The following is a 7385-nucleotide window of genomic DNA, read 5'->3' on the forward strand; positions in this document are numbered from 1 at the left end:
CACACACACACACACACACACACACACACACACACACACACACACACTATAGCAATACAGACCAACAGGAATTTGGTCACACACAGGGCCAGGTCACATGGATGAAGGAGATGTGTATTGTAGCAAAGATTTTGGTGGGAGTACATGCTCAGAGTGATGTCTGAGCAGGGAATTTTTATACCTTAAAGATGGGCTTGGTTGAGAACAGGTAATCAATGCCAGATATGGGAGATATTCCTAATCAACCCTAGATATGATGGGGAAATGCCCCAGAGCACTTGTAGATACCAGACTTGGGTAAGGAGTTTCTTAATGGGGCCAGAAATTTGGTGAGGGTTCAATTTGGAAAATTGGGATCCCAGAAATGGGTGTTGGTGTGCAGCTGCTGCAGTTGTCTGGGAGGCTTGTCCAATCAGGAGCCGTGATCATTTACTTGTTTGACATGGAGTCAGAGAAAAAGCACAGGCTGTCTATCATTGTTTATGATTATGGTCATTAGGATCCTAACCTTGATTCTTTCTTCAGGAAGCTTACCCTAATCCCAGTGGAAAATTACTTTGTATATATTTTCTATTTGATTTTCTAAGTACATGTGGTTTTCCCCCAATAAGCTCCTTGAAAGCAGGGATGATTTTTTGTGTATCACCAGCACCTAGCATAGTGACTGGCACTTCGTAAATGCTTAATAAATGCTAGTTGAATTTAATTGGTCACCCTGATTAAATCTATTACATGTAGATTGCCACTAATGAAGAGAAATACCTAAATCTGACCAAGATTCAGTCCATGTTGTAGGTTTCTAGAAAGCAGTAAGTTCAAATAATTAATAATAATAACTGATATTTATATGGTACTTTGAAATTTGCAAAATATTTTATATACATTAGCTTATTTGAACCTAATAACAACCCTTCAAGGATGATATAACAACTATTATTATCCCTATTTTTGCATGTGAGGAAACTGAGGCTCAGAGAGGTTGTGACTTGGCTATGATCACATATCTAATAAGTAGCAAAAGCAGGATTTGAACCTGGGTCTCTCTGATCCCAAATCTAGAATTTCTTCTAATCCATCACACTGCCTTCCTATAGAATCAACTATAAGCCATAATCCAGAGGTATAGTCTAATTTGAATACAAGTTTTCCCAGGCACATATACATCTCCTGTGTCAGCTATCTCCTTCTTCCACTAACTCTTCAATTACCTCTTTGTAAATTAGAAAACTCAAGATTAAGATGGTGTCCACAATTATTCTGGGACTGTAATACACTGGAAATTGTGCTAGGTGTCAAAGGCAAAAGAAAGAATGTGAAAACAGGTGCTCCACGCCCAGGCAACTACTGATAACAGTAATTTGTTTTGTCTCCTTTGCAAAAGGAGTTGAATACAAAATGAAGGGGTGGAGAAGACTTCAGAAAGACTTATACATAGACAAGCAGGTGGGAGGAAGTAGAAACTGAAACTTGGAAGGGCAAAATGAAAGAAAATGATTAACTTGAGAGCCAGATGAGAGCTTTGAGAGATTGAGGGAATGTGTCACCAAAGCACAGACAAAGTTGCTTTAGTTTCATGCTTCTGTTATTTAAAAAACCCAACATAAACAAACCAGCAACTTGGCAGCAGAGAAATCTCAATTGGCGAGAGATTAGTTTCAGGACCAATTGCCAGCTGTTGTCCCTTCTTACCTCCCTCCCTTTAGGGCAGGGCATTTGTGAAAACAAGCAGTAAAGAAATAGAAAGGAATCCAGATGTCAATAATTCCACCTATCCACTTTTCCTACCTCACCCCTCTTTTAGTTTTATTTACTGACATGTCAAATACATCAAAACATTAAGTTATTTTTTTATGCAAGCATATTTTAAGGTGTTTAGGAGGCTTAGTGCCATGGTTTCCCATTGGAGAGAAGCTGGAATTTGGTGACAGACATCTAAAGGATCCATGTGCTGGCTGACTGCATCACAGGACACAGAGTTTTTGAGACTTCTTCTGTTTCTTTTGATGTGTGCAAATAAGGAAAACAAAATTGACTAAAGATGAGCCTGTGAAAAATCTTTTCTGTGAAATTGTCCTTTTATACTCAGATGTTTACTTTTAAGTATTTTTGCTTCCTGCAAAAGTGTTAATTGTTAGGGGTTATAGTTCCTATGCTTCTCATCCAGGTTGCTATTATTCAACCATCAGGACAGCTATGTGGCACAGTGGATAGAACGTGGTGCCTATAGTCAGGAAAAGCTGAGTTCAAATCCAGCCTCAGACACTTCCTAGCTGTGTGACCCTGAGCAAGTCACTTAACCCTGTTTGCCTTGGTTCCCTCATCTGTAAAATAAGCTGGAGAAGGAAATGGCAAATCATTCCAGTATCTTTGCCAAGAAAACCCCAAATGGGTCACAAAGAGTTAGATACAACTTATAGACTAAATAACAACAAAAGAAACAGAAGGTTATTAATAAAACTTTTAAGAATGTGTCTGATACTCAGATAGAGGATACCTAGAAAAGAGTTATAGAGGAAGAATGGTTTGATAAAAAGAATACTTGGTTTGGAGTCAGATGACCTCAGTTTAAGTTTTGGCTTTGGTCTGACACTTAACTACCTATTCAATGGCTTGCAAATTACAACTTTCTTGGTCTCAGTTCTCTCATCTGTAAAATAAAGGGACTGGATCCAGAAATTCCCAAAGTTGGACAATACCACTCCCTGGGGGATGCTGGAATGATGGGGGTTCAGTAGTAGCTTTGGGTGCAATTGAGGGGCATTGAATAAAAATAAGGGGGCAGTGGAAGCATAAGGAAGGAGGAGAAGAAAATTTTGAAAAACCATTCGTACATATTTCATCTGTTGTGTGACAGAATTAAAGTTGTAGTGATTACATTATTTTCTAAATAAACACACAAAATGCAAGTTATAATCCATCAGTGGTCAAGTCTGTCGACAGGTCTTAACAAGCAAGTGTTGGCAGGCAAGCATGTTACTCATTGTCAAGAAGTCCAGCATGCATCAGCAGGAATATGTGTGTTTAATGATTTATTTACAATATGATACTATACAGTTGCATGATGCAATATTGTGTCATCAAAATTTCAATGCAAGAACAACCCCACAAATTTACAATAAATTATTATATTTAAGATGCATCATTTAAAAATACTTTATATATTTTGAAATGATGCAAATTTTTTAAAAAAAAGTTAAAGGGTGAAAGAAAGTAGATTTCCAGGGTGGGCATTGAGTAAATTTTTTTTTTTTTTTGCAAAGGGGACAGTAGGCCAAATAAGTTTTGGAACCTCTGGATTAGATGATGTCTAGTAGATCTCTTCTATCCTAAAACTATGATTATTTTCTAGCTGTGTAGCCTTAGTCAAATCACTCAACTTCTCTGAATTTCATTTTGCAAAATGGGGATAATAATAGCTTCCTATCTACCTTACAAAGTTGTTTTGATCAAAGTGCTTTGTAAACCTTAAGGCCTATATAAATGTGAGTTATTATAGCATTTCATATTCCCATTTAGCTTTAAAAAGTATTGCATTTTACAAATCAATTTCCTCTGCCAGGTAATTTCAAAGCAGACCTCTTTTCACTTCTAGGCTCTTAAGTTATTTAAGCTGTGCTATATGGAGAGGGTAAGAGAGCTTTTACTCACATTTATAGATGTTTTTGAGGGTAACAAATACAAATTCCATTCAATTCAGTATTCTAGATTCAAGGCACTGGCATTTAGAATACTTTACAACTTGGCTCCTTCCTACCTTTCTAGATATACCTTAGTCCCCTTCGCATCCTCTATAGTCCAGTCAAACTGGCCTGCTTGCTGCTCTTTACATATACAATTCCATCTCCTTTCTGGGTGCATGCTTTCACATAGGCTGGACCCCATATCTGGAATGCTCTCCCTTCACACCTCCACCCCCTACACTCCCTAGCTTTCTTTAGCTCATGGGCTCTTTCATTTTGAAGATTCTCCTGATCCCCCAGTTGCAAGTACCTTTTTTCTTCTCCTCCCACCCAAATTATCTTTCTTTAACTTTTTAATATATTTTATATTTATTAGTGTGGGGGGGTGGTCTCTTCATCTGGGCACTTCCCTATATCAATGAAATCACAGGTCTGGTCCTTAACCTATTTCTGTACAATGACGATAAAAAACATTTATATAGAACTTTAAGCTTTTCAAAGCACTTTATACATATTATCTTCAAAAATATATTTTGTGCCTATCCCTAAATTTGCTAGTGCTATTTCATCTGAGATTGTCTCCCCTCTATTCTATATGTATCACTTATATACCTACACACGTACATGTTGTTTTCCCATTTTTGAGGGCAGGAAGTGGTTTGTAGGCTTTTTAAAAAAACTAGTCTTAGGGGCAGTTAGATGGTGTAGTGGATAGAGCTCTGACCTTGGAGTCAGGAGTACCTGAGTTCAAATCTGGCTTCAGACACTTGACACTTACTAGCTGTGTGACCCTGGATAAGTCACTAAACCCCCATTGCCTCATCAAAAAGTAAAAAACAAAACAAAAAACTATTCTTTATCTCACAAGCATGTCGCACAGTGCCTAGCATATAGTATGTACTTAATACTTTTTAGAAGTACTTAATACTTTTTGGTTCATTTGTTAATTAGATAGAATGTAAACTTTTTTTTTTTTTGCAAAGTAATAGGGATTAAATGATTTGCCCAGGGTCACACAGCTAGTTCAGTGTCATGTATCTGAGGCTGGATTTGAACTCAGGTCATCCTGACTCCAGCATTAGTGCTCTATCTACTATGCCACCTAGCTACCCTAAATGTAAACATCTTGAGCATATGCCCTGTTTGGTCTTTGTTTTCAAATCGATATCACCTACTACAGATTGCAACATAGTAGATGCTTAACAAATGCTTATTGATTGACTGTTCACTGAATACACAAAGGTGTATATAGGAGGATCTGAACCCCTGGATTGGCTTGTCTTGCCAGAAGACATAGACCTGGAGGGAACTGTTTGGACAGCACAGAGCCGAAGTGAAAAGTAAAATATTTGTTCATCAGTCTTACAAACTGCATCATGCATCAACCTGCTAGGAGAGCTATTGCCATAGTTATAAGTTGCACTATCCAGTTTTACCTCTGTCAATGCAACCTTGCAAGTCTTTATGTGTGGAGGAAATAAATATATGTCCCTTAGCTGGTTTATATTGTACACCGAGAACTGGTCTACTCTTCCCCTTTTGGGGAGAACATACATATGCAGCAAATGTAAGCTATCAGTAATTTTCTCTGGGGCTCTGGGGTTGGGGTACAAAAAAGCTGAAGAGTAAGGAAAAAAAAACACCTTATCTCTTCCATTATGGGCCAGGCTTCCCCAAGGTTGAACCACGCCACCAAGTTTGTAGAAGAATCGTTTTAGTAGAGAAGAGGGCACAGTACCTTCTCTTTGGGATCACATTACAATTATTATATACTCAAATGACTACTCCAAATATTACACGTAATGTTGGTCTTGCTTAACTCTTTTTTTGTTATTCTTTGTTTGTTAAAAAGGGAGGGCTCAATGAGTGAAAGGGAATATACTTTTTTTTTTTTTTTTACAAAAAGCATCAATAAAACATTAAGGAAAAATATAAGTCAATTTACACACATACATATATACACCCACAACCAAAATCACTGCTCTAAGCCCCTATTTTCCCTCTCTGATTCCTCCTAAGATCAGTCAATATTAATCATATTAATTACATCATAGCAATGCAAAGAAGGATAATTTACTTATAATAAAAATGTAAGGGACATATCAAGAAAATGAATTAACAGAAAATGTTCTTATCACCTATTACTCAAACCCCAGATGATATAACATTATGAATCAAACCTGACTTTTGGCCCCATGTCTTGGCTATCAGCCCAGCATCTAATCTCAGGAAGCAAGAAGTAGTAGTTTAACAATTTACTCATCAGAAAACTACAAAAGGTGCTGAATCTTTTTGTCTTGGTTGTTCATTGGCTGTCCATCAACACTGGACTGGTGAGTCTTCAGGATTTGGCTGCCGATGCTTCCTGTGCAGAAGGGTGAAGTCTTAAATGGCTACTGGAGCACATGTGGAGCAAAATCAAAGCCATGGTAAACATGGGGGAAAGCACTGGTGCTTTCAACAGTGCTGGAGTATCTATGCCCCGTAGTCTAGCATCAGCAAGAGTGTTGGGGAAAACCTTACTGTTTATAAACCTTGGCAGGATGATGAATAATGCCCTTGGAGCTTCTGACTTCTAGAGACATTTTTCCTCTTTTTTTTTCTTCCCTCTTTTTCTCCCTTTAAATTTTGTGCTTCTTGGCTTTTTAATTTTCTCCTGTATGTTTTTTGCAAGAAGTATGCCTATCAACTAGAATCTAAATGATGTAGACATGATGTGGAACCTGAAACATACTTCTGGAGAAACCACTTTGCAGAGCCTCCCCAAGGAAGCAGTAAGCTCTTTGCCCTCAAATCCTGTGGGAATGTAGTCCAGAGATGGAGGCATGCACCTGGTACACCCAGAGCGTTGGTAACATCCCTCACATATGTAAAGTAGAAAGTAAGTTTAACTCCTAATACTGTGAGGGAGGATCAGGGAAAGCTTCATGGAAGAGGTGGCACCTGAGGTGAGTCTTGAAGACAGATAAACATGCTGACTCGGACAAATGAGAAGGGGAGGTACATTCTAAGCACAGGGAATAGTTATTGTAACATCAGCTTCAATAGCCTCTCTCATGAAGACTCTTATTGCTATGTCTTTAAGAGGCAATGGAATCTTGGGAAGCTACAGTTTAACTGCTATTTTTAAGAGGGAATGAATCTTGAGAAAACTGGCAGCTTAATTGTCATACTGGAAAGTCAACTGTGGTGGCTGGAGAAAGACTGTGTGAAGACAGAAAGAAAGAACTAAGAGAATTGCTTTCCTGAGAGACTGCATTTAATTCTCATCTTGGGTGAAACATTATAAAGAGAATTCTTGGATTTGGGCTGCTATCCTGAGCAAGCTGAATCGTGGGACTGGGCTTCCAGACTTGAGGAGGTCAGCAGGAGCAGCGATGCTGAGCTGTGACTTTTTCACAGGTGAGACATTATTTCTCTTTATTTCTTGTTACATTGTTAATACATTAGATAATTAGGAAGTTAGTAACCTTGATGTTTTAAGCCTTGGATATTGGGGTTTATATGTATATATGTATGTATGTACATGTATATATGTATGTATATGTACATATATGTGTGTATATATACAGAGAGGATATACAGAATATATATACACAGAACATATATAGATTATACAAATCTATACGTAGAACATATAGAGAATATGTAGACTATCTAAATCTATACATAGAACACATAGTGAACATATAAATCTATACATAG

Source organism: Vombatus ursinus, unplaced genomic scaffold (assembly GCF_900497805.2).
Source record: "Vombatus ursinus unplaced genomic scaffold, bare-nosed wombat genome assembly UNPS02014798.1, whole genome shotgun sequence".
NCBI lineage: Eukaryota > Metazoa > Chordata > Mammalia > Diprotodontia > Vombatidae > Vombatus > Vombatus ursinus.